Raw genomic sequence first — 26176 nt, 5'->3', positions numbered from 1 at the left:
GACAGAGTGAGACTCCAACCCAAAAAAAAAAAAAAAAAAGAGTAGGGAAAGAGAAATGTATTAACTTTTTTGGAGAAAGACCTGCAAACATGACCTTCACCAAGCAATGAAGTGCAATATTGCCAGTGATATCATATATGGGTTTGCTGTACCCTTGACATGATGCAATGAGTGGGACACTTCACCTTGGCTGTATTCTTCCCCCAAACTCAAGTCTGACAACACTAGTCATGTTCCATTGCAAGGACAACAGCAGACAAACCCAGATTGGAGGACATCCTACTGGATACCTGGCCAGTGCTCCTCAGAACTGTCAAGGTCACGAACAACAAAGAAAGACTGAGAAACTGTCACAGACTAAAGGAGTCAGGGAACACATGACAACTAAATGCAGTGTGGCACCCTGGATTGGTCCTGCAACAGAAAGAAGACATTAATGAAAAAGCTGATGGAATCCAAAAAAAGCCTGGAGTTTGATGAACAGTAAGGTACAGATGTCAGGTTCTTGGTTATGACAAACACAATAATGCAAGGTGGTAACAATGGAGGAAATTGAGTGAGAGTTATACTATCCTTGCAACTTTTCCATAAATCTAAAAATATTCCAAAATAAAAAGTTTATTTGAAAAGATACCCCCACCCCCGAGATTTTAATTTGATTGGTTTAGGATATGACCTGGGTTTTGGATTTTTCAAATAAGATCTCAAGGTATTCTGACGTGCAGACAAGGTTTGGAAACCACTGATCTGCATTCTAAAGAGCTAAACAGTTGAGTGGCAAAGCCGGAGTCATTTAAGAGAAGCTGTGGCCATCACAGAAGTAGCTTCTTAGCTACTGGTATTTCTGTGCAATCACAGAGCAGCAGTTCTTACACGAACAGCTCTCCTTGCTAATAGACCACATTTATTTTCATTTATTCTCAGAAACAGAGGATCAGATTTCTTTGGTGAAAAACTCTAGTGTACTGGTGAGGTACATTTAATCCTAATCTCCTTTTATGCTGGCTAAATGGATATTCAGATGTACCCTTCCAGCATGCACTGAATTTATTCCTGAGAAGCTAGCTGAGTGAATGGAACACCCGTAAACTGATTCCTATTTTAAGTGCACATTGGGAGCTGCTTATTTAAAGCTATTTTGAAGGGAATCTGTGGGAAATGAGAGGGTCCACCTGTCACAGGCGTCCTATGTTAACTCATTTATTTCTAGAAATATGGGCCCTGTGCTTTCTTGCAGAAGGGCACTTTCATAGTCTGGGCAAACTCCCTCTCCTCTCTCAGCCAAGTCATGGCTGCAGTAATAGGTGCTGGAGGTGGTCTGCCAGGTTCCTAGTTCTCTTTACTGGCAGGTTCACCTGTTCCCTAGATGCTGAGCTTGCCGTGGCTCACAGCTTACAGTTGTGACTTCTCTCAAGCCCTGCCCTTGACTGGTAGAAGCCACCTACAGGTGCCTGGGAGACTACATGCCCCTCCACTCTGTGCTGGCCAGTGACCGACTAACAGGGTTCCCATAGGCTGGGACCCTGTCTCAAGGCAGGCATGGCCATGATGCAATTTGTACTCCAGAGTTCCTCTGGGATCAGGTTGGCACTAATTTCCAGCTGCGACCACATCCTTGCTTAGCTTTTTCTCTTGCCCCATCCTGTTTTCCCCACTTTCTTATAGGTTTCACCTGAGGGTCCTCCCTCACTGAATCACTGGCATACACATCCAGCTGTATTTAGGTAGCCGACTTAGAATCAGCTTCTGTTCTGTCCCAGGCAGTGACTGAGGGGTCAGCAGTTAGGGTTCTCCAGGGGCCCCACGTGATGCTCACCTGCTGGTTATCCTCGTCCAGTTGGGAGCCCCTAGCAAGTCACGTTATCTCTCTGCACCCAAGTTCCTTCACCCATAGCCACACACTGGAAGTTCAGTTGTCTCCTAGCAGGCTCCCTGTTTCCACTCTCAATCCATTCTAATCTAGGGTGAGCTTGTAAAGACATCAGTCAGATTGCATCAATGCCCTTATAATTCCAGCCTCCCCAATGCTCTTGGAACAAAAGCTAGACCCCTCACCAGGCTCACAGGCCCTGGCTGACCTGGTTCCTTCCTAATGCTTCACTTTCTTCTGCCCCTTCCTTCCTACAGCACCAACCTATCACTGTGTCTTGAGCACACCAGCCTTGCCCTTGCCTCTGGCTTGGCACCAGCTGTCTGCTCTACTCTTTGCCATTATCTCACGACTGGCCACTTGTCATCAGGCCTCAGCTTAAACATCTCCTCCTCAGAGAGACCGTCGCTGACCCTGTCTTCCATGACCACCTCACCCTATTTTAATCTCCTACTTAGCCCCAACTCCATCTGGTATTTTTCTTGTCCATCTGTCTGTATGATGTCTGCCGCTTCCTATTAAAATGTTATCACCATGAGATGAGATCTTGCTTGACATGTTCTGTGAACCACAGACCAAAGATGCTGCCCTCACCTCCAACTGCACCCACCTTGTCAGTCTATCTTACCCTCTCCACCCCCTGCCTCAAAGGTCTCTCCCAATTCCTGCCTTCTGGGTCAAGGCTTCTGCTGCTCTTTTTGGCTCAAGCAGTCCAGCTTTGGTAGGAAAGCCCAAGCTAGCTCTGCAGTCCACACTATGCCTCTCTTGACCAGGGTAGGCAGCCTTAGACTCTCATTTGGCTCCATGGAAGCTCTGTGAGACTGCAAGGCCTTTCCATCACCCCAGCAGCTGCTTGGCAGAGGCGTTTCTCCAGCTCATGTCAGGGACCTCCAAAACCTGCTGTGACTGCTGGCTCCACTGAGCCACTAAAGTCATTCACATCACTCCCCAGGTTGCTAATGGCAAACATTGAAAGAAAATGCTCCAGAGCCCCCTGCCTGCTCTTCCAGGGCTCAGCAGGCCTTGTGGCCTTGTCTGGATGGATGATTGTGGATTGAGGTAATCAAGGTCAGAAGGATGCATGCAGGCCCCAACTCAGGCAGGCCCACAGGTCTGCAAACATCTGAATCACCCAGTTCAGAATGAGGACTGGCAGCTGAGAAATGCTCACTGGGGAGGCCTCTGACCACATGATGGGGGGCGAGGCTCTCTGTTGGGCTGTAGCGCATGTCTCCTCAGAGTGAAGCACTGAGGATGGCTGGAGGAAGGAGGATGGCACTTTCCTAGCCTGGAGGGTGGAAGGCTACACTGGCCCCCAACATTTCCACCCGAGTTCTGCAAAATCTCCTTCCTTGGAGTTTGGGTGGCACCTGTGAACACACCAGGATGTCACTTGGTGATTAGGTTATAATATACAGAAATGGTAAAGGGATTCTGCATGCCAATAATGTCCTCAACCAACTGATTTTTATATAATCAAAAAGAAGATTATCAAGGGTGGGCCTGACTTACTCAGATGAAAGTCCTTAAAAGGGATGGGCCCTTCCTGAACTTCCCAAAGAGATTCCTTTGCTGGCTTTAAGAAGTCAGTTGCCATCTTATGAGAGGCTTCTGAGAGGGACCCTTGGTAAGGAACTGAGAGTGGTCCCTGGCTGACAGCCAGCTGGGAAGCAGGGCCCATAGTCCTATAGTACAAGGAACTGAATTCTGCCAACAGAATTCAGAATTTGGAAGTGGAGTTTGGACTCTAGATAAAGCCACAGCCCAGCTGACCCTGGAGGACAGCCTTGTGAGACCCTGAGCAGGGAGCCCTGCCATACTGGTCTCAGACTTATGACCCTCCAGAAACTGTGAGATAAAAAATATGTGTTGCTTTCAGATACTAGGGACACAGTAATATCATTACACAGTAATAGCTAGTGACTACACTCAGGTTCCAGAAAGACCCCTGTGGGTTTCGGAAGATGATAACTGACTTCTTAAAGCCAGGTTCCTCCAAATCAAGGGGATTCTACTCCCTCTTGTCCCTATCTGCTCCTCTACTTAGGGAGGGCTTATGGGACACTGAGGGATAGCACAAGGGCTTGGGCCCAAGGCCATGCAGTGCTCATCCCACTGACTAGCATGGGACTCTGGGCATATTCCTTAAAACCTCTTGGAACCTCAGTTTCCTGATCTGTAAGTGGAAATATTGCAATTATCCACTGCATTTGGTGACAGTGAGTAGTAAGTAACTTCATACAAGTAGATATTTGATGTCTGGTAGCATGTGAAATTTGTAATAGCAATTACTTCTTGAAGTAATTCTCTACTACTTGTACCTCTGCCTACAGCTACCATATTAAGTCCTAGTTTGTATTTTAAAAAGACCTGCAGGCCTAGGCCTAGGGAGAATTCAACTATGTTTCAAAGCCAAAAGACTTTTATGAATGCTCATTCTAAATAGTGTATCTGCATGGTTCTATTGGTTCCTCCTACTTTATTTTTCTTCAGAGCACTTAAATTACCTGAATTATTGCTTAGGAAGTATGCCTTTGTGAATTTCACATATATGTATATGACATTCCACGGTTGTCTAAAACCACAGGGGTGGCATTACATTCTGAGTGGTTCAAAAGGACATGGCCCTGGGATGCAAGATGTGGTTTAAGACTAGGTTTGAATGATTCAAGGTCTCCTCCTCTTCCTTCTCCAAAAAAACCCCCCACTTTTAATGTTGCTGCTTAAGTGGCCCCTTTGGGTCCAGAGTATAAAATTTACACTCTCTGATCTGTACCAGGGCATTTTCCATCAAAGGCCTCCATCATATTCTTTCAGTTCCAACTTCTTTTTCTTTTGTCTTCTTTAGGCCTGTGAGGGCTAGTGAGAATCTGCCACTCGTTGTTATTGGCTTCTGAGCCACCATCAGACATGGTGTTCACATTGATGCTTTATCTCTATTGTTTTTTGAAATAATAGTATGATTCTCATGAAGTCAAATATATTGGCTCTAATGTGGAGCTGTGGGAGCTGTGCCACATCCTTTTGCACCCACCCGGTCACTCCTCTTTATATTTTTTGCCACTTGGAAACTACACTTCCATATTGATTGCTGTGGTACCCTCCCTGAGGCTGTGGGAGCTGCTGCCTGCTTCCCACGCTCTCACTGGCAGGCCAGAATTAATTATTCCCTCTCTTGGTCCTTGCCCCATGCTGTCTTAGCTTCAAAACATTAACAAAGTAAATCGGGACTTACATTGGCCTGATGCTTAAAGGTAAATCACATAGTTCCGTTTGTTGGGGCCCATGGGTGAAATCAGCTCTAAATCTGTGTAAGAGGCCATCAAGAGAGGGTTCTCTGATTCCTTTCTACTGGGACACTAGATCTGCCAAAGTGCTTGGCCCAGGCTGGTGGCAGGAGCACAGATCCTGGGTAGGTGTGAGCTAGAGGGTGCTTAAGGACCTGGAGGTTCAAAGATGTCTTGAGCTTGGAGACAGTGGTCCCAGCGTCCAGGGCAAGGAGGCCTGCAGGATGAGAGGGTCAGCCCACTGCCCCAAGAGAGGGTTTGGAACACCGAAGCGACAAGTGTTATTTCCATGGAGCCAACTTGAGAACAAGAGATAAATAGGCTATGGTTTTGTTAAACCCTGGTGTGTCCATGTGGCTCTTTGAGCTATGGCTGCCATATTTCTTGGCTTTGGCCCCCTCTCCTACTTTGGGGATGTGAGTCTCATTCTACCTCTCTCCATTCACCATTGCTTTCTCAAGCTCTGGTGTCTCCATATGGCTCTTTGAGCTACAGTCACCATGTTTTCTTAGCTTTGACCCCCTCTCCTTGGGGAAGTGAATCTTCTCTCTCTAATTTACTTTCTAACTAAATTTTGCTTGAAAACTTTGAAAAAAGAGATAGATAAAGAAACAGGAGAGACAAAGAAGACAGAGGAGAAGGACTCAGAAGGAATGGTGGTATGGGGGCTGGGCATGGGCGGGCCTTGTCTCGAATCAGTAGGAGAAAAGTCTCAGTGGATGGAGCTTTGACTTTTAGGGGGATGTAAATGAGAATCTCAGCCCTGCCATTTTTAAGTAGAGTTAAGGTCATTTACTTAACCTCACTGTATCTTGATTTTTTTCAGCTGTAAAATGAAGCTAATAATACCTTGCTGATTGTCATGAGGGCCAAATGAGATGATGTATGCAAAAGCCTTGACTCAGTGCCTGGGACATAGATGCTGAATGAATGGTTCTCAGTGGGAACCCACTGAATATGTGCTGAATAAATGAAGGGCTGAGCTATCAATGTGCCAAAACTGGAGGCAGCTTTTGTGATATTTGGAGTATCTGGCTATGACAGTTTGGAAAGTTATAGCAGTCAGTGGGTGCCCTCCATATCCCTAGGCATTCACCTTTCCTGAATATTCTAAGGGCTTCTACTGCTAGTGCCCTTACTGCAAATGAGGCAAGACTCGCTGCCTTAGGGCTTTCTCCAATCTCAGGCGTAGGTTTGGCCTCCCACAGGGCTGGGTGCAAGTTTATAGCCCTGGGGACAGCTTTTAGCCACTGAAGGATGGGAGTCAATGCATAATGCCCCAGCTTCCTTGTCTTTCAGGAAGTATACTCCCTCCAGAGAGGTCCCTAGCTGGGCTGAGCACCAGCAGGTGGCAACCTGCTCATTCGTGCCCGTGTTTTAAAATTTTTAAAAATCTGTTTATATCCTCCAGTTCCCTACCAGTACTTACTAGGATCACCTCCCAAATGAAATATGTGCATGCATGTCCTTTTCTCAGGGTCTACTTTTGGAAAATCCAACCTACGGCTGCATTCCAACTAAACAACTTAGAAGCCTCTAATTTTTCTTTTTTTTTTTTCCTTTAGGGCTCTCAGTAAACAGGTGGTGGAGGGTCTGAAACAGGGGCCAGTTCTTCTGCCCAGGGCTTGATCTTCAGGGGTCTGCCATCTGATATCTGAAGCAAGTTGAGAAAAGGCATAGCCAGGTATCAGGATGTTCTTTGGAAGTGACTGCCCAGGCTGCTGGGTGAGTCAGCCGTGCCCCGCTAAGCTACGGAGTAACTAAGGAGAGGCTCTGGTGGGGCTTACTGTGAGGCTGCAATAGCTTGGCTTCATTTCCATGATGCAGCAACACAGTTGAAAAGCCTTTAGGGTTTTTTCCATTGCCTCCTCCCTTGAGTTTCCATTTCCAGAGTGCTCATTGGACAGAGGGCTACCTTGAGAACTCTTTCTACCATTATGGGTAGCTCTTGTAATGAGAGGAGAAAGCAGGGGTTTGCTTAAACAGGGAGATTTCTGGAGAGACAGGAAAAAAAAAAATGCAAATGTCCTCACCAGGGGAAAGGAAATTTTAGTTTAAGAAGCATTACACAAAATAATAAGAAGCTGATTTTTTTCCAGTTTGAATCCAGAAATGCTTGCTTATCCTCAAAGTTCAAAGGGAAAAAATGTTCCCTTTGACTCCCCTCCTGAATTTACCAGATACCTGGGTCTGTGGGTGCTTAACCACCTTGGAGGAGATGCAACTAGACACTTCAGGTGCCCTCTTGACTCAAGGTTGTCCAAAACTTAAATTTGAGGGCTCCAAGTTTGCCTGGAAAAGGTCTGGAGGGTCAGGTACTAATAACTTAGATTTAAGTTTCCTAAGTTTGTGGAAATTAGTGGAAGATGTATAGCCCCTGGATGGACAGGCAGAATCCAGAGTCCGGCCTGTGGCAGATGGTGTGGGGGACCTTATTTGATTTGTGCTCACAAGATTAGTGGGGGCTGTGGTAAGTATTTTATAAAAATAGTTATCATAATTCCCCTCCCAGTATTCCTAATTCTTTCCTCCAAACTGATTCTGTGCTTGGCCATGTGACTTTGGTCAATGGGACAATAGCAAATATAGCCTAACCAGAGACTTAAAAAGTGCTTACACATTGGAGTTTGCTCTCTCTTGCTGCTTTGAGAAACTTTGGAATTCCCATCATGTTCATATGCCACCCTCAGGTTAGCCTTTTGGATGATGAGAGACACATGGTCCAGTTGCATTCTCCAGCCAAGAACCAGCATCATTCACCAGACATGGAAGTGAACACACTTTAGACCACCCAGGCCCTAGCCGACATGATAGTTGACTGAAGAACTAACTAGTTAACCCATAGACCCATGAGCAATAGGAAATAGTTGCTGTTTTAAGCTACTAAGTTTTGGGGTGGTTTGTTCCACAACAAAAATAACTGCTTCAGCGTCTCCCAGGGATCACTGGTGCTTGGATGACATATGGATCCACTCCTCTCTCCACTCATTGGCTTCTTCCCATCCCACCACAGAGGGGTGTAGGAGTACTCCAATATAATGTGCCACCAGTAGAAATATCTTGGACATCTTCATGTCACTTTACAGTTGTTGCAGATATCTCAGGATGTCATATATTCTCATTACCACTTTGAAATTATGGTAGTTATTAGACTCACCACTAAACATTATAATTTAATGTCTTAATTAAAAACACATATTATTATATCACAAATTTGTTTTTTCTAAAAATATTTTGATAACTGTAGTTCATTTATTTATCTATGTATGTATGTATATATGTATTATGTATGTGGGGGAGAGGGGGTGAAAGGGAGAAGGAGGGAGGGAGGGGGAGAGAGGGAGGGAGAGAGAGAGACAGGATGGAGAGACAGGACGGGTTGTATTTTATTTTATACATTAAAAATATTAGCCGGGCTCGGTGGCTCAGCCTGTAATCCCGTGCCTTTGGGAGGCTGAGGTGAGTGGACTGCCTGAGCCTGCGGGTTTGAGACCTGCCTGGGCAGGCGAGACCTCATCTCTACAATAAATTTTTAAAAAATTAGTCGGATGTGGTAGCGTGCGCCTGTAATTCCGGCTACTCGGAAGGCTGAGGCGGAAGGATCGCTGGAGCCCAGCAGGTCGAGGCTGCGGTGGCTGGGAGCAGCCACTGCACTCCAGTCTGGGCGACAGAGTGAGATGCCAACTCAAAAAAAAATATTACTCTGAGAAGTGACTTCAGTATGGCTTCACCATACTACCAGTGGAGGCCATGAGGAAAGCAAAAAGCTAAGATCTTTTGAGATCTATTCAGATTTTAAAAACTTGGTTGATCTATTTTGTGCAGTTTGTTTGCCCAACCTTGTTTCTCAAGATATTAACATAACTTCTGAAGATATCCACAGGAAAAAGTTGTGGTAAAATAATGCAGAAAACAAATTCCTAGTCATTCTGACTCTAGCAGATCATAGAACCACCAAGAATTCCATTACTTTGCTAGTCAATGAAAGCAAACTCAAATGCCTAAGGACTGAGAAGATAATAAAAATTGGTGGACTGGACCAGTTATGTAAAGACAAGTAGTGTTAGGCTCTGTGGCAAATTGGAGAGGAAATACCCTCCCTTAAGGCATTCAGATTAAAGATTTTGCAAATCCAGTACTGGCCAAATAAAATAAATTTGTGGATAGTATTAAGTCTATAGATCACTAGTGTTCCATTTATGGATTAAGAGTAAGATTGGGAACTGGACATCTGGTCAACCTTCATCCCTGAACTGGCTTTGTCATCAAATAAGTAGGTGACATTTTCCAGGGCAGTCAAATTTCTGTGCCCCAGTTTTTACATCTGCAAAATTGTTATGGTTTTATCATCTTCCCCTGCCAAGAGCTATAATGAAATTAAAAAAATTAGATCATAATGGGGAAACAATTTGGAAAAAAAGGAACATGTGTCATTAAATAGATGCAGGGTAAATCAGTGCAGTTATTTGGTAAGTGACTTGGCAAAACTTAAGTCTGTCTATATAAAATATGGTTCTTTTAAGTCACCAGCCTATCAAATCCAAAAAAGTTACCTCAAAAATGATGAAGGGGACAACTCTGGTTCATTGGGCCAAGTTGTTGGTAAAATTGGAAGGAAAAAGTACATAAAAGGGCCTCCCATAAGAGTCTTGACCCCTAATGTGGAGGACTAACATCCAATTCAATAATACATTAAAAAGCTACACTCAGGAAACCATCATTGAAAACAAGTTCAGACCGGGGTTGGTGGTTCAGCCAGTAATCCCAGCACTTTGGGGGGCCGAGGCGATTGGATTGCATGAGCCCGCAGGTTCGAGACCCACCTGGGGAACTTGGCGAGACTTCGTCTTTACAATAAATAAAAGATTAGCCAGGTGTGGTAGCATGCGCCTGTAATTCTGGCTACTTGGAAGGCTGAGGCGGAAGGATCACCGGAGCCCAGCAGGGCGAGACTGCAGTGGCTGGGAGTGTGCCACTGCACTTCAGTCTGGGTGACAGAGAGAGACTCCAACTCAAAAAAAAAAAAAAAGAAAGAAAACAAGCTCAAATGAATAAAACACACAAAAGGAAGGAAAACCACGCTCCTGGGATACTAGGGATACTAGGGCAAGAAGGGAATAGAGAGAACAAAGTGGAAGGAAAACATGACCTTGAACATGAATTTGCTGCTCCAGGCATGATCATATAGCCTAGCAACATAATTGAACCCTGTTCTTTCTTTCCTAGGGCCTGTGTGCTGCCTACATCTCATTGTCCAATTAGATGCCAGCCCTTAATGTTTACCTTCTCATTGGTTCAGAGGTGACTACGCTTTACACTGGGCCTTTTTGGTGACTGATGGAGAGATGGGTTTTAGTCAGTGAATACAGCGGCAGGAGATTCTCATTATGTCCAAGAAAATTTGTGACAGGGTTAAATGTTATGGTTAACTGGGGCAAGGGATCACACTCATCTTCTCCCACTAGGTCACATATGTTCTCATGATGCATATGTGGGATGCAGCCTAAGTAGGCATAGAAGGAACTAGAAGTGTAAATCTTGTGCTCAGTGGGAAATTCACCACCTAGTTTGACACCAGATAGTGTCTCTGAGTCCTTTTGCCCACAGAGGCAACAGGTGCCCAGCTCATCAGTACATCTTGTACATAATATGGTCATGCTAGGAGGCAAATTGAACTGGGGAGGAAAGACTTGAACCAGAGTACAAAGTTATCCCTCATTTCTGCCACTGTGGACTGTTTGGACTTCATGAGGTCATTTGCTCTCACTGTATCCTGGAGCTATAAGGGCCCTTGGTCATAAAATCTGGTGGACAAATGAGAAGATAATAGAAAAGCATATCTATATGATTCAAACCAAGATCTAGTCTATTTGTATTGCTGATAAATGATGGAATCCAGGGCTGGAGTTCTGCTGAAGGTATAGAGGGAAGGGGAAATAAAGATCATGGAGCCCACAGATGATTTGGTCTCTGGTTAAATGCCACCTCTCAGCGAAGCCTTGTTGCATAACCCTTTGTAAATAACCATTTTGTCTTTATTTGGGTCATTACTCTATCCCCTGTCCTGCATGATTTTATTCATAGTATTGTCTGTCATTTTCCACTAGAAATTAAGCTCTATGAGAAAAAGACTTTATCTGCTTTGATCTCTGCTGATTTCTATTGCCAGAACAGTGTTTAGAATATCATGGGGGCACAAGAAACATTTGCTCAATGAATTGTAATGTGGAGGTAATATACTACAGAGCCTGGAAAGTGTGAGTCCAGAAACAGGTGAGAGAAACATTATTCCTCATTTCTGTTAAATTTCCTTTAATGTTCTCAGGGGTGAGGTAGTTTATTCTTCCAAAACAGCAGAGGTTTTGCCTCTGGTTTGTTATCCAACCCAGGCTTTTGGAGAAAGGAAAGAAAGATGCTTACTGTGCCTGCTTTGAAACTGGTTCTTTCCTCAATTGAATGGTGTGGTTTCAGCATGTTCCATACTCTCCTATGACACTCCACATCCACAACTGATTGGGTATCCAGCCCCAGCTGAGCCAATCAGAGACCTTCCCTGATCTTTTTGAGCATCAGATACAGGCAACAAATAACAGTTCCCTGTTCCTAGTGCATATACAGGAAGTACAAATTGAGCTCCCATGTTTTTGGCATGTGGAAGGAGGAAATAGATTTTTAACAAGAGAATGTGAAGTCAATGTACAGGAAGAATCAGGAACATGAGGCTCAGAGAGAGAGAGAGAGAGAGAGAGAGAGAGAGAGAGAGAGAGACAGAGAGAGAGACAGAGAGACAGAGAGAGACAGCTTTGGTAGTGTTTGCACACTAGGTTTGAGTTGTTCCTGACATGCAGCCACCTCTCTGTCTTTCCCATGACTTGACTGCCTAATATTTACTTAGATTCTTCAAGCCAATGCATCGCAGTTTTTGCCAAAACCACTTATATTTAAGTTTGACTTTCTGTCATATGCAAAACTCAAGTAGATATAAGTAATACAGGTTGCATATCCTTGCATATCCCTTATCCAAGGTGCTTGGGACCAGAAATGTTTTCAATTTCTTCTTCTTTTTTTACATTTTGGAATTGATGATACTTGCTAGCTGAGCATCCTAAACTCAAAAGTCTGGAGTGAAATGCTCACTGGAGCGCCATATTGGTGCTCAAAAAGTTTTCGATTTTGGAGCAATTTGGATTTAAAATTTGGGATGCTAAATCTGTATATACAACTTTTTCCAGGAAGCTCCGCTGGCAGCTCAGAGTCATGGGAATGCTTCTACCCTGCTTTTTAGAGGCTGAGTCACAATTTAAAGTCAAATACTTCTGAGGGTAACAATAGACTGAAAGATTTCTTGGCCTGAGACTGGGTCTGCACAATACAGAAAATTTGGAAGAGACGGAGGCAGAAGTGGTAAGGCAGTACAAGGCAGCAGAAAGAGCACTGAAGTTTGAGTCAGGAGCCCTGGCTGGAGTGCTCAGCCTGAGACCTTGGTAAGGAATTTACTAGACCTCTGAGTCTAGTAACCTGTCATTTTTTTAAAAATGCAATTTTTAAGGTCTGTGCCAAACCTGATTCTACACGAGAGGAAGACAGAAAAGAAGGGCAATGCAAAACATGAGGATCATTTCTACAAGGGCAGTTGGGGCTCTGATCCAGGGAAGAGAATAAGAACTTTCAGGAGATGAATGGGAAAGGGCAGGCCAACTCCTTATATTTGTGGCAGTTTATTGTGGGGAAGGGATATAGAGGAGGAGTGACAGAAACTCCTTTGTCCTCAGTGGTATCCCTCAGAAGCTATGGGTTAGCACTTCATTAGGTGAGAGGGACTGTCCTATCATCAGGTGATATTTTAAGTTTTGGGGGGAGGATTCTGGGAGCTGGAGATGGAGCTATTTTTGCAGGAAACAAGGAATAACAAATGAGTGAGTTGGCCTCTGCCCCATCCTCTTTTCCTTATTCTGTGGACACTCACCACCTTCTTGGTCCTTCATACTCACTCTTATGAACAATAGCATCTTTATTACTAAGTCAGAAGGGTGAGTAGAGACTTCTATCCAATGACCCAGGACAGATCTTCTCTCTCCAAGTACCTAGTCACAACTTTAGGAAGAGAACAGTGGAAACACCTCATCCTCATCAGAATCAATTTGAAATGTGAAATTGTGAAGGATCATGTAAGACCTCTAGGGCTCACTGGAGCAACTGGAGGTGATTAAAGTACAGGTTACTGAGTCTCACCCTAGAGTTTCAGACGGGCATGTATGGGGTGGTTTCCTGAGAACTGCATTTCTAACAAACTCCCAGGTAATAATGATGGGCTAAAGGCTGAAGTTTGAGAACCAGTGTCCTAGAATAATGAATCAATAATTGTGGAAGGTCAGTGGCATTGTATTTGGGACATTAAATGCAAACCCAAGTTCTCGCCCTTATTAGCTGTGTAGAAGAAGGAAGAATCATTTTTTTCCCCCTCAAAGACTTATTAATTTCTACCTTGGCTAATAAAATGGAAACCTCTACTCTCTGGAAAGACCAGTGCTTGGAAGATAGCCTTCACCAATCCTTCCACTCCTTCCTTTATTTGCCCTTCCCACACCCAACTTAAGTACTCTGTGACATGGAATGTCACCATGGACGAGCAAAACTCAGTCCCCACTTGATTTTTTTCTCCAGGATCTGCCTGTCCACAGCAAACTTGCATTTTCTACTCCTCCTAACTGCAAGCCTCCTGCAACTACCTGGAGGAATTCTCCACCAAACAGAATCTGACATCACTGTTGCATACAGGGTTGTTTAGGAGAACTTTCCAGCTTTGAAGGGGAATCATTTTGTGAATGCAGCTTTGGAACATACATTATACTGTTCATATAACTTGCCCATGCAGGTTTTACATTCACTGATTTATGAATAAAGCTAAAAGCTTTGACAATGAGGTGATACATATAGGGATCTTGTACCCAAGGCTGGCTCCAACAAAGAGTCTGGGTTTGCATCTCTCTGCTCATATTCTGTGGGTAAACACAAAGACACATGCACACACACAATATTCGAAAAGAAGTCTATGCACCCCTTCAACAAAAAAATCTCAACACAAAACTGAATACAAAATGAAGCCAACAGATGTAGCTTCAGTAATGGCTCTCTAAATAGCTTACAGCAAATTTCTTTTTCATAAGCTAAAGAATAGCAGGAAATTTTGCACATCATCTCTTTTAAATCCTCAAGGGCCTCTAAAATCCAAGGTATTAAGGAAGAGAGGACCAGTGTTTAGTTAAATGACAACTGGAGTCTCTTTGGGTATCCAAGTATTATCCTGAGCATCAGGAGGCCATTTCCAAAGCAGAGATGCTAATCAAAGATATTTTTAAACCCTCCCTCCAAATAGAAAAATCAAAGGCTGTTGACATATTTTTCCATTTTACCATCCATGCGGCTTAAGCTACAGAGTCATGCCATACCAAGACCTGGTGTTCCTTTAAGCAGACAGCATAACAAAGAGGAAAAGCATATGGCCTTCATTTAACCTGCGACAGGGAACACTGAAAATCTGGCATGGCAAATACCAGGTAACTGAACATAACAACAGTCCCTTTTTCACAGTGGTGGAGGTAACAGTCCTTCTTTTAGGCCTCATGACAACCACCTGACATATGCATGGAACAATTGCTTTCTTTTTATAGATGTAAAAAGTGAGGCTCAGTTCAGAGTAGATGAACTGTTTAGGGTTATACAACTGAAGTGGCGGTGCTGGTATACAGCCATCTGACTCTCAATCCAGTGCACAATAAACTCATCTAAACACTTAGTTTCTCTTGTCACTGATACCACCACATCTCACCAGACTTCTTAGCTCAGAGGACTGAACTCTTTTGCTGACTCATGTTCTACATATCAGGAACATGATTTCTTTTAGAGGATCTCAATGGACTGTGTGCAACTCATGAGAAAATTCACAGGGTGGTGGGGGAAAACCAGGCTCTTTGCAGTCAGAGAGACATGTGTTTCAGACTCTTTTAAGGTTGTTCATGGAAATTAAATGAGATAACATATGCCAAATGTCTACTGCAGCACACAGTAGGCATTCAGTAAATTAGTTAATTTTTTTCTTGATGGTCATTAAGTGGTCGTACCTTTATTCTCCTCTGGAACAGTTAGGGTGCAGAGGAACTGACCAGTGGTTTTAGTTTTCTTTAATGAAAAGAAGTATGCCAGGGGTGGGAAAGAAGTACAAAATGTAATGCTCAGTTGGTGATGGCTTTTTTCTAAAGACAAATGGGACAAATTTACCATATCATGCCCAGGTTTATGGTTTTCTCTTAGACAAGAGGACGCTGACTGTTGGAAAGCAAAAGTCAGAGACTGGTGTCTTTGGAGGACACTTTATAGAAAGCAAATCAACATGAAGAGCTTGTATACCCCATGCCAGTTCTAACAGAGCAGTGGCACATATGTGTCTCTAAAGACCAAAGAGACAAATCTATCCCAAGTCTATAATACATGACTCAATGAATGTATAAACAATTGCATAAAAAATATCCTTTCCATCCTAGTGAACAGTAAAAAATTTTAAATGTATATTTTATACATGCTAAATAGCTTGGCTTTTATATGTGAAACTGACTTAAGTCATTCTTAATTAATTCTTTTTTTGAGACTCTTCTAATTCTTCATTAGCACTTTAACCCCTGACTCATAGGTGATAAAACACGAGGTCAGGTGAATAAATTGTTTGCCATAGTTTGGCAGCTAGCTGGAGTAAATTAAAGTACTTCCTTGGGACATAATTTTATTTCAATGTTTAGGGTGACTCCACATGGAGGACTACACAATTCCTGAGTTGTTCTGATCATAACATTTGATGAATAAAAGGCAGAATTACTTACAGTGGTAGAATTCTTTTTCTCTGCAAAGGGATAGCTGGTGTCCCCACTCACTCATTTATTTTCCACGTACCTGAATGTGACAGGCACTGTGATAGGTACTGAGGATTCAAAGATGGTTAAGATATTGCCCTTGCTCTCAAGGACTTCCACAGTCTATTAAGGAAGAGAAATGCATAAAATAGGTAATGACAAAGCAATGTGATAAACTTTATAAGAGAGAGAGGAACATTGATCATTGATAAGAGGTGAATTTCTAAGTAGGGGTTGGGAAACTAAGACATACTTCTACTTGATCCTGAATTACTGAACCTTGTTTAAAGATGAGGAGTTTTCAGAGGAGGGAGTGGATTAGGCTGGGAAGTGCTGTTATTCAAAGGCCCCTGTATTTTCTCTCTGGGTCAACTTGCTCTATGAGTTTTAGCATTGGAAACAGGTTTTCTGGCCTAAAAGATACCATGTTTCTTGAAGTTTGACTCTTTTTCCCATGAGTGGTGGAAAATGGTCTATACAGGGAGAAGCTCCAATACACGAGGATACTGGAACATACAGACATGTATTTGAGGAGAATTTAGTAACATCCTAGTCCATTGTCATGTAAACAGAGACAAATTTACACAAAGGCCTATCTTAGCCTATATTTACTCAGTTCTCCAATAGCCAAGCCTGGTTCTTACTATGTATTCAGGCAATCTGTGGATACTGATCACTCAGCAGAAACCTTCAATCAAATGTATATTTTGGGTAGAGAGCCAAGCTCTTCCCTAGGTAGAGTTAATGTCTTAGATTCTAAAAAGCATTCTATTTGAAATACATCTTCTAAAAAAATAACATCTCAAAGGGGATGTACAGTATAATACATTGAGAGCAGAAACATGCTTATTTACTGCTATGTCTAACCAGTATAGTGTTTTCCTGGTACATGGCAGATGCTCAATAAACATTTGTTCAATGAATTAATTAATGAAGAATGCCATAATAACTACTACCTTATGATGGAGGAATATATGAACAGTCATCCTGGAATTGAAAAAAGTGGATACATTTAGCAATTTCTCAGACATAAATCAGGAACACTACTTTGTTTTCTGGTAAAGTTTTCTAGTGAAGCTATAATGGGCTTTCCCATTAAAATACAAATTTTACTCTATGGGTATACTGCATATTGAAATTGTTTGCCAATATTCTTCTCGACTGGCATCCTCAATTTATTTCCCTCTACTTTCTGCTTATTGATGGAGAAGTCACAGGGTGATTTACCCACAGCTAGCTGCCAGACCAACCTCGGACTAACTGCAGGGACATCTAAGAAATTTACTGTTATGCAATTTGCCAGTCATTATTCTTTGAAACTATGAAAAAGATAACTATAAATAAAGAAGATCAACAACTTGATTTGGGGCTTTCCATAGTTCTCATGGAAAGGGAACTCTGTCCAACTTGCAGGATTCTCAGAGCCCTACTGAGAGAATTCTCTAAAAAAGGATTGAGGCAGGAGTGCAGGGCTGAACTCTGGCCTCAGGGGGGCACTTAAGAGGCTTTCATTTTGTTACATGCTGTTATCAGTAAAGGACAGAAACCACTGATTCAAGGCTGCAGGCATGGGAAGTCATCTCCCAAGTTCAAAATCTGTGACTAGTGTCATTTGAATAAAAGAAGTGATGGGGAAGCCTAGACCAGATGGTTACTTTGTAGAACTTGCCACTTTGGAGGAAAACAACCTTGCTCTTTAAAATGGACCACCTTGAAAGACAAGACATGGTGAGTCAGCAGAAAGGGCAAACATCTCAATTTAAGACATTAGAATTAGACATCTTTGAGTAAAGTGAACCAAGTCAGACTACCACCACCAACAAAGAAGAGGATGAAATATATTTTTTCATAATCAAAGAAAGCAACCACAAATCCGTACAGCTGTCAATCATTATCAATCTGGAGCAAAGCATCATTTGACTGCATTTCTCTGGAATGATTGTTAGGCATTTAAAAGGAAATGCTAATCCTTAAACAGGATTTCCCCCCATGTCTTTTTGAAGATACAGGTTTGTTCTTACCAATCAGTTGGTCATAGCTGAAGTTAACCTTCGTGGTCAGCATAAGATAATTAATTAGAATCTCCTCTTGTGATATTATGTTTTACCTTGGTGGAATGATGCTGAAATCTGCAGTAGGTTGTGGTTATGAAAAGAACCTGTCTTTCCTGGGGCATGTGAATTATTTGTCATGTGATTGTGAATTTAATTAATCAGTATTGTACCACCAGCTGTTGACCTCCGAACTTTAAAGCTTGATGGCTTTAAAGCTTTCTCCTTTGCCTCGTTTCATGTTTTCAAACCTTTCCTGCAATGTTGTCTTACTCCTCATCCTTCCAATGTGATTCGTTTTTGAGCTGGATATCAGTATTCTGAGATTCAGATCACATAGAAGTGTTACTTTTAAAGGACTTTACGGTTCACAGGTTTTATAAAAGCATCTGTTTTGTCTAAGTGACAGAAAAAGTAAGCGGATGAGTGGGGAAATAGCAACGAATAAATTGCTAAGTCAGACACAGGACATGAACCAAAAGGAGTCTGGAAACGAATTTAACAAACAATTAATTAAGGTCAAGCATGGTGGCTCATACCTCTAATTCCTGCACTTTGGAGGTTGAGGCAGGAGGATCGTTTGAGTCCAGGAGTTTTAGTTCGACCTAGGCAACATAACGAGAACTCATTACTAAAAAAATTTTTTTAAAATTAGCTGGGTATAGTGGTGTTCACCTGTACTCGCAGTTACTTGGAAGTCTGAGGCAAAAGGACTGCCTGAGTCCAGAAGGTCAAGGCTGCAGTGAGCCATAATCCGTGCCACTGTACTCCCGCCTGGGCAACACAGTGAGACCTGGACTCAAAAAGCAAGCATACAAAGCAGTTAATTCACTTGAAAAATAATTATAAAAAGTTTAGGCAGATTGTAGGAGATAGTATGTGCAAAATAGCAATCAATCTAATTAAGAAGGATGAGAAATACTCAAAGCAGTAATGATTCAGAATATGGCTTTAAAAAAGGACTGGGGATGAGGGAGACAATAAATTTAATTAATCTTACAGTTGGGGGTGTGGTGAGATACTGAAGCATTCATTATCAAGGCAATGCAAATGTCAACTGCGACTATCAGTCACTGGACCTGAACTCATTGCCCAGCATTCTCAGCGTGGATTTCATTGACTTCTGAATAGTAGGGATGTTGGACATTATTAGTCCACTTCTATCATTCTGCCTATGAAGAAACCCAGTTGAACAGTGCTTGAGTGACATTTAAAGACTATGATTCTAAAACAGAAATTACAAGCAGTGGCTTTCAGGGCTAGAACTGGGTCTCCTGGCTCTCAGCCAGCATTCTTACCATCATGCCTTGCTGCCCAAATGGGAGGGAAGGTCATTGCCAAAAAAAAAAAAAAAATGATGTACATTTTCCATGTCTCATTTGGTCAATATGAAAAATGTGGACGATGCTAAAGGTAGCATAATATATAAAGAGCTTAACCTCTGGAGTCAGACCACTTGCATGCATATTCTGGCTTCATCCTGTGATAAGTTACTCAGTCTTGCTGTGCCTCAGCTACCTCATCTGTAAAATGGAAATAATAATAATAAACTGACTATAAGACTGTTACGAGGAGTGTAGGTAAATGCTTTTAGAACAAGTGGCTCACACTTCTCCCCCACAGGTCTATTCTGATTAATCACTGCTTTGGGTGTCTGTGTCCTAATTCAGATTTATGGTTTACCAAATGCAATCTAATATTATATGACTAGGGTTTGCACTATTTATTTAGAAATCAGAAGCTGCTTGGACTTTTACATTAGATGAAGTGCTTGAGATCTTTGTGAAAAATATGTAGAAAGAGTAGGTATTATTGTTATGGCAATAATAGCAATTTTGAAGTTCGGAGTACGGCTGGAGTTCTCTGGAAATTTCTCTGAAGGCTCTTTCCTCTTGTAAGATTAATTTCTTTTAAAGTTTCTCTCCACTCACCATGTCCTACTTCCTCAATGCTATGTCGTATCTCCTCTCTTCACCTTGCCTGATGCTTGAAAGGCTCTCTGGGCTCAGTTTAACAACGACCAGCCTGACCTCCTACAGCATCAAATGTCACTACCTCCAAATTTTCCCTAGGGAGTCAGCTTGAAAATCAAAATATTATCCTGTGATTGTCTCTACTGCCAGTGTTTTGTGAGGAGCAGATGAGGATTGTCTCTTAATATTTTATAGCCAGAAATGAAATAGCAACAAAATTTATGTCTGCAATTGCCATTTTCTCCTCTACATGAGGCCATTGACTATTTTGGCTTAACAATTTTGTCAGCCTTTGGAATTTTGAGGCTCTGCTATTAGAGTAGTAACCACAAGGTTAAACAGCAAATGGGTATAGTTCAGGCTTCAAGCTAGCCCTGGAGTAGGAGTCAGAAAGTAGATATAGAAAGAAACTTGAATACTGCCCACTTCACCTCACCCCAGTTTTTCGAGATTCTACCACAGCATCTTTTTTATCGCTCATTTTTAGTCACTTGGGGATGGTTCCATTTGTCACAGTGCTCAAAACATGCTCAGAACTGACAACTTTTCTCATTCACCCAGTCAGTGCAATTGACAATGTAAACTACCTAGAGGAGGCAAGAGAATGTCCTGCCTCATGTTTATTACTCATGTGTATCTTCTGGGACCTCTCATCAACAGATTCCCAACCTCCTTTTCAATCTCCCTGGCAGATACTCATCTTGAACAATTTCTTTTAGTTAATAATGGAAAACTGAAACCTACAATTAACTTCTGAGAAGGACTTATATGTCTGTGTTGGTGTATGTATCATGAACAGTGATTGTAAAAGATACCTAAATAAAACTGATCATTTTTCATTAATCATCCGTTGTGATACCGATTTGCTCCCATCTACTTCTGGAAGAGCACAAATTAGATCCACTTTGTCAATAGCAATTCCTGGACGTTTAAAGGGATGTGGCCATGTTATTATATCAGTTTTGGCTCGGAAATCAACATTAAAGGATAAAGTATCAAATTATCAGCTTGTCATTCAAAACCTCCCACAGAAAACTCCTACTCTCCATTAAAGCTTATCCTTCTCCCTCCCACCACCACAAGTTTCCCACTCTACCCAAATGGATGTGCATTTTCAGGGTTTGCTGACCACAGAGTGGGCTTGCCTAGGTGTGAAGTTCTACTTATGACTTCTACCTAGCAGACCTCCCCCCACCTCTCTGCAACCTCCAAAAGACAGCTTAAGTCCTGCCTCTTCTTTGAGATAGTTCTAGTCCACTGTGATGTTGCCCTCTTCTGAATTTACCTTCTTTACTGTTGGTCACATTCACTTGGCAATTAATCACATATGCCCTCATAATTTTTCTTCTAGTATTTTATTGCATTTTAATTCTGATATTATTTATTAACATTTGTTGTTTAATGGTTTTTATTAAAATTGCTAGATGCTAAATTTATTGAGGTAAAAGACCATATAACCATGAGACGTATATTTCCCATGGGGTTCATTTATATATCTGTTGCTTACTGATTGATTACTATCTTCCTATCAGGTTGGTCCCTGCTGACAAGGGATGACATTGCAGAAATATATCTGTCACTTAGGCTTAAAACATAGACTTTCCTTCCTTTTCAGAATTGTAAAGCAGTCCTGCAATGCGAGAAATATTGTTTATTCATAGTGCATCATCTAAAAATCAGACTAATCTATTTTCTCCTTCATGCCTCCTCTCTCAACGTCTTTCTCAAATTATTTTTCTCACCTCTACTCATCATCAAAAACTACGTATTCTGCTGAAGGCCTACTGCTATGCAGCTGCTAGGTGTCACTGGCAGACACATCAGTCTTTCAGTTGATAACTTGCACTCTATGGTTAACATTTAGAGTTTAGAAATATCTTTAGGCAAGCTAATAAAGGGGTAGTTTGCATTGTGTTTGTGCATGTGTGGTTGTGTGTATTTAACAAAGTAAAAATAAAATTGTGAATTCTTGCGAGATTTTTACCATGGAGAGGTTAAGGAGACTGTTATTTGTTTTGCCATTTGAACGCTCAGGTGGAATGCAGAAAATGCCCATGAACAAACAAGCAGATACCATCAGAAGGTCTGCGTGAATGATTCCTGGCTCATCCTATGTCCATCTGCTTCTGCCTCTTCTCACCGCATTGTCCTGGATTTTTAAAATGCAAACTTAAAATGGGAAATTTCCTGATTTTTTTTCACTCCTGAAGCTTGTCAATGATGTAAATGTTAAATTCGTGGTTCAATGATACGTCTTTTCAATTTCTTAGTAAGCCATTCTAAAATTAGCTCTATAATTGTGCACATTGCCTCTTCCTCTCAGTTCTGTGCCCTCTGCCAGCTTCACCGCAGTCCTCTTCCTCTCCCCTCCTCCCCAGTCTTCCACTAGCAAACAAACCCAGCAGTAATTACTAATGTCCAAGCACGTAATTCCGGCAGTGTTGGGCTTTTTATTTGACGCAACTACGCAGAGAGCTGTCTGGACATGCAGCATGAAGTTAAAGCATTCTCAAAGACTCTTGCTCATATTTCCTCCCCTCCTCCCATCACTAAAAGATGGTTGTTTATTTCATTTGTAGATTGCAGAGTTACAAACTCATTTCATGCATTTACATACTCTTTTATAAATAACCACCCAAATAATATTACATTCATGTACAATACCAGATCAACATAGACATGTATGGAAATACATGGTTATCTATAAAAAGGAAAAACACCAGGAAATAATTAAATAGCAGGGAATGAAAGCACTTTCTGTATGTGAACAAGGAATTTTAGGATCTGTAGTCTACAAATGATTGAAGTATGACTAAATAAACACACTCCAAGGTTTTATTTTGGGTATTTTAAGGGGATCATGTTAATATTTCTTTAATGTGTTTTATATAGTCTATGATGCTGTTACTCTTCTTTACAAACTACTCAAATGGCGTACTTTTTTTCCTGGCCATTTAATGCCAATTTTACTGATATCAAACAGAGAGAAATATCCCTAATGATTTTTGCTCACTCAGATGCTCCAAGCCTTAGAGTATAAAACGGCTAAAGTACTTATCACTGCCTCAGTAAAATCCCGCAGTGCCACAATAGAAATTGCAGCTAATCTTTGAGTCAGAGTCCGATTCCAGTCTAACACCATGGTTCTTTTACCTGCATTACCCTGAAGGACACAGTTGGAGTCCCCTGAGAAAGACCAGCACAGCTTACCCCGAGGAAGACCAGTTTTAATGGTGTCAAAATCCAAATCTGTCAGTCTGCAATAACCAATGCCAATAGGAAATACTTTCATGAACTCTGAAACCATGCGCATAGAGGTTAAATCTATAACTACAGGACCTGTGGTATTTCTCAGAGATGTAATTTTGTGGATGTGTGCTTGTGTTCACACTTAATTACGGGGGTGGGGGGTGAAGGAAGAGGAATTCATTCTTAAAGTTGACTCTGCTTAGCTCAGCTAATCTCAGACATAAATATATGGAGTGATACATCACCCCTGTAAATAAATAGCACTGGCATCTTCATATATACCCTACTCATGCCTAAGGTCTGTAAAAAGATCTACTCTGTGTTAAAAACAAACAAAACCCTGATATGCTGGAGGATGAATGCATAATCTAAAAAATGTATATAGTCCCTACCTAAAAGAAGGAACAGAGGACAACACAGAAGATTTTCACAAGTAGACTATTTTGTCGAAGCTATGCAGTTGAGGTGAGGAGGGAAGCAGGCAATTTCCACAAAGGAGTTCCTATGAACAGAAATTATTATTTTTCTTTCTTATTTTCTTTTAACCTACTACACCTGCTCTATTAAGGGTCTCTGTAAGACTAGGGTCTCTGAGAGACGATTAATTTGGCTTCCAGCCCCTGCACATCTAGCCTGGCCAGACATTTCTGCCGCAGGTAGGTAGTTGCGGCGCGGCTGCCGGACCGCTGTCCCCGGTGCTGAAAGGTCGGTGTTGCTATCCAGGGTGCTGAGTGCGGGGCCGCCGCAGTCCCCGAAGCAAGCCCACCCGCGCCGGCCCTCCGCAGAGCCCTCCCACCCAGCACGACCCGCCCGCCTCCCGCCAGCCTGCAGTTGACGTAGATCAGGCGGCATAAATCAAGTCCGTGGGGCATGGAGGCTGCTGTCGCTGCCGCAGCGCAGCTTGCCCGGGGCGGGAACTCCCCCTTTCTCCTTTTGCCTCCCCAGCGCCCACACCCTGCCTCCCCCTTGATTCTTCCCTCGCTAAGAGCGCCCTAGCAACAACAGTCATAATAATACGGTTAGAACGACAGTGGGGGGAAAACCGCAACAGCCCAAACATCTCTGAAAACTGCATCGCAAAATGGAAGAGAGAGAGAGGGTCCCACTACTGTTTCAGAAGAATAAGTTATTATTCGGTACGTATCCTCGTTCTTCCTCCCTATCGCTCCATCTGCAGTGTCCCCGTTCACCCTTCCCCAAGCAGCTCACCTCGAAAACACTTTATAAAGCCCCAGGCAGGCGTCCAGCCAGACGTGCACACACGGAATACCGCACCCTAAGTGCACAGAGACTTGTATTTGCTCGGGCTCACTTGGACTGCCCAGCTGCGGTCTCTTCTGGGTAAGCAGCCACTCCAAGCCAGAACCACGACTTGGGGAGAGGGCTCCTTACCTTGGTTTCTCCAGAGGGCTGTGTTCGCCGGGTCCCTGCAAGCTTGCAAGTGTGGAGGAGTCGCCGAGCAGGGAGGGAAGGAAAGACAGCGCCTGACCTCCCCGAGGTTTCGTCTTCAATGCAACGTGAGCTTTGCCCTCATCAAAGATGGCCGTCCCTTTGACGTAAGCAGCTTTTAATAGCCGTCTCCTCGAGGGGCGGGGAGGAAGTGTCGGGGGAGGGCGGAGGGAGGACCGGGCTGGGGTGGAGGGGAGGAGCCCGGAGGTGCGGAGCGCTTGACTCAGCTCCCCGTGCGCTTTGCTGCAAACCTGTGTATTTCAGTCTCTTATAAACACCTGAACCCGACGATTCTTTAGGGCTCCATTTTTAACACTCGGTCTTAGACAAACTCATTTTTCTCGCAACTGGCTTCCTGATGTTCTTTGTTATGTGTGTGTGCATATGTGTGTGTGTGTGTGTGTGTGTGTGTGTGTGTGTGTGGTGTGCATGTGTGTATACGTGTATGCATGTATATATGTGTGTGTAACATATACAAGGGCGGCTGGGACACATGTGAATGTGTATGTGTGTGTGTTTTCCCCCCATTCAGTTGAGTCTTTGGTTGAGTCATGTAAGGGAAGGGAGAGGAGGAGTTGTAGGTGGTGGTGGGAGGGGTGGGGGGAGATCTCAGCTGCGATTTGTTTTCTCCAAAGAAGAGGGTCCGAAGGGGCATCCCTGTCCACCCCCACCATCTCCATATATGGCCAAGCTACGTGGGTTGCTATTTTTATGAGTGATTTCTTCATTTTATCAAAGCAGCGTCGAGGGCTTGGAGTTCTCATGGATGTGGTCAGTCGGGGAGAGAGACTGGCGCATGCTATTTTAAAGTACGTCAGAGCAATGATCGCCGAGATAATCAAATGATTGGGGAAAGAGGAGGGAAGCGCAATGAACCCCGCCAGCGTGGGCTTGCAGGACTTGGGGCTTGGAGCTGAGAGTTGTTTGCGGAGGGCAACATTGATGACGCTGTTTTCTGTGGGCTTTGCAGGCGGACCTAGGGTTTTGTGCTGGATGTCTTAGAAATTGTCCACAGAGGCACGTACACACCCGACACAACCGTCCAAACATCCGGGGAGAGGGTGGAGGGCTTCGGATTCAAGGGCGGCTGGGACACATCAGAGTCTGCTGGGTCATTCAGAAGGCAGACCCTAGGAACCCGGAGAGGCGAGCTTGGGGCCCTCGGATGCTCAAACTGGGGTGTGGGAGAGAAAGGCTACTCGTGCTGGTCACATTAGAGATTAAAATAATAACCACAAAGCAGTAATCCTAACTTCCTCCCTTGCCGTGCATTAGACACCCAGGGTGGGCGGGAGGTGGTGGTGGTGGTGGTGGTGGTGGTGGTGGTGGTGGTGGTGGTGGTGGTGGTGGTGGTGGTGGTGGCGGCGGCGGCGGGGGTTGGGGGGGTGGGGGC

At 43.1% G+C, this 26176-nt stretch overlaps 1 protein-coding gene across 2 annotated transcripts in view; it reads right to left on the bottom strand.

The window, feature by feature from the left end:
- The window catches only part of SNAP25 (synaptosome associated protein 25), a 95045-nt gene extending 70179 nt beyond the window's left edge, over positions 1–24866 (bottom strand). For both annotated transcript variants that reach the window (XM_008059579.2, XM_008059578.2), the window contains exon 1: positions 24727–24866. The gene's annotated coding sequence lies outside the window, so the exon portion shown is untranslated. The remainder of the gene's footprint in view (positions 1–24726) is intronic.
- Positions 24867–26176: the final 1310 nt, after the last annotated feature.

The sequence above is a fragment of the Carlito syrichta genome, unplaced genomic scaffold, assembly GCF_000164805.1.
Source record: "Carlito syrichta isolate Samal-C Ts95f unplaced genomic scaffold, Tarsius_syrichta-2.0.1 Scaffold304264, whole genome shotgun sequence".
NCBI classification, from domain to species: Eukaryota; Metazoa; Chordata; class Mammalia; order Primates; family Tarsiidae; genus Carlito; species Carlito syrichta.
Note: the sequence above shows the minus strand (reverse complement) of the source record. Positions and strands in the feature narration are given on the sequence as shown.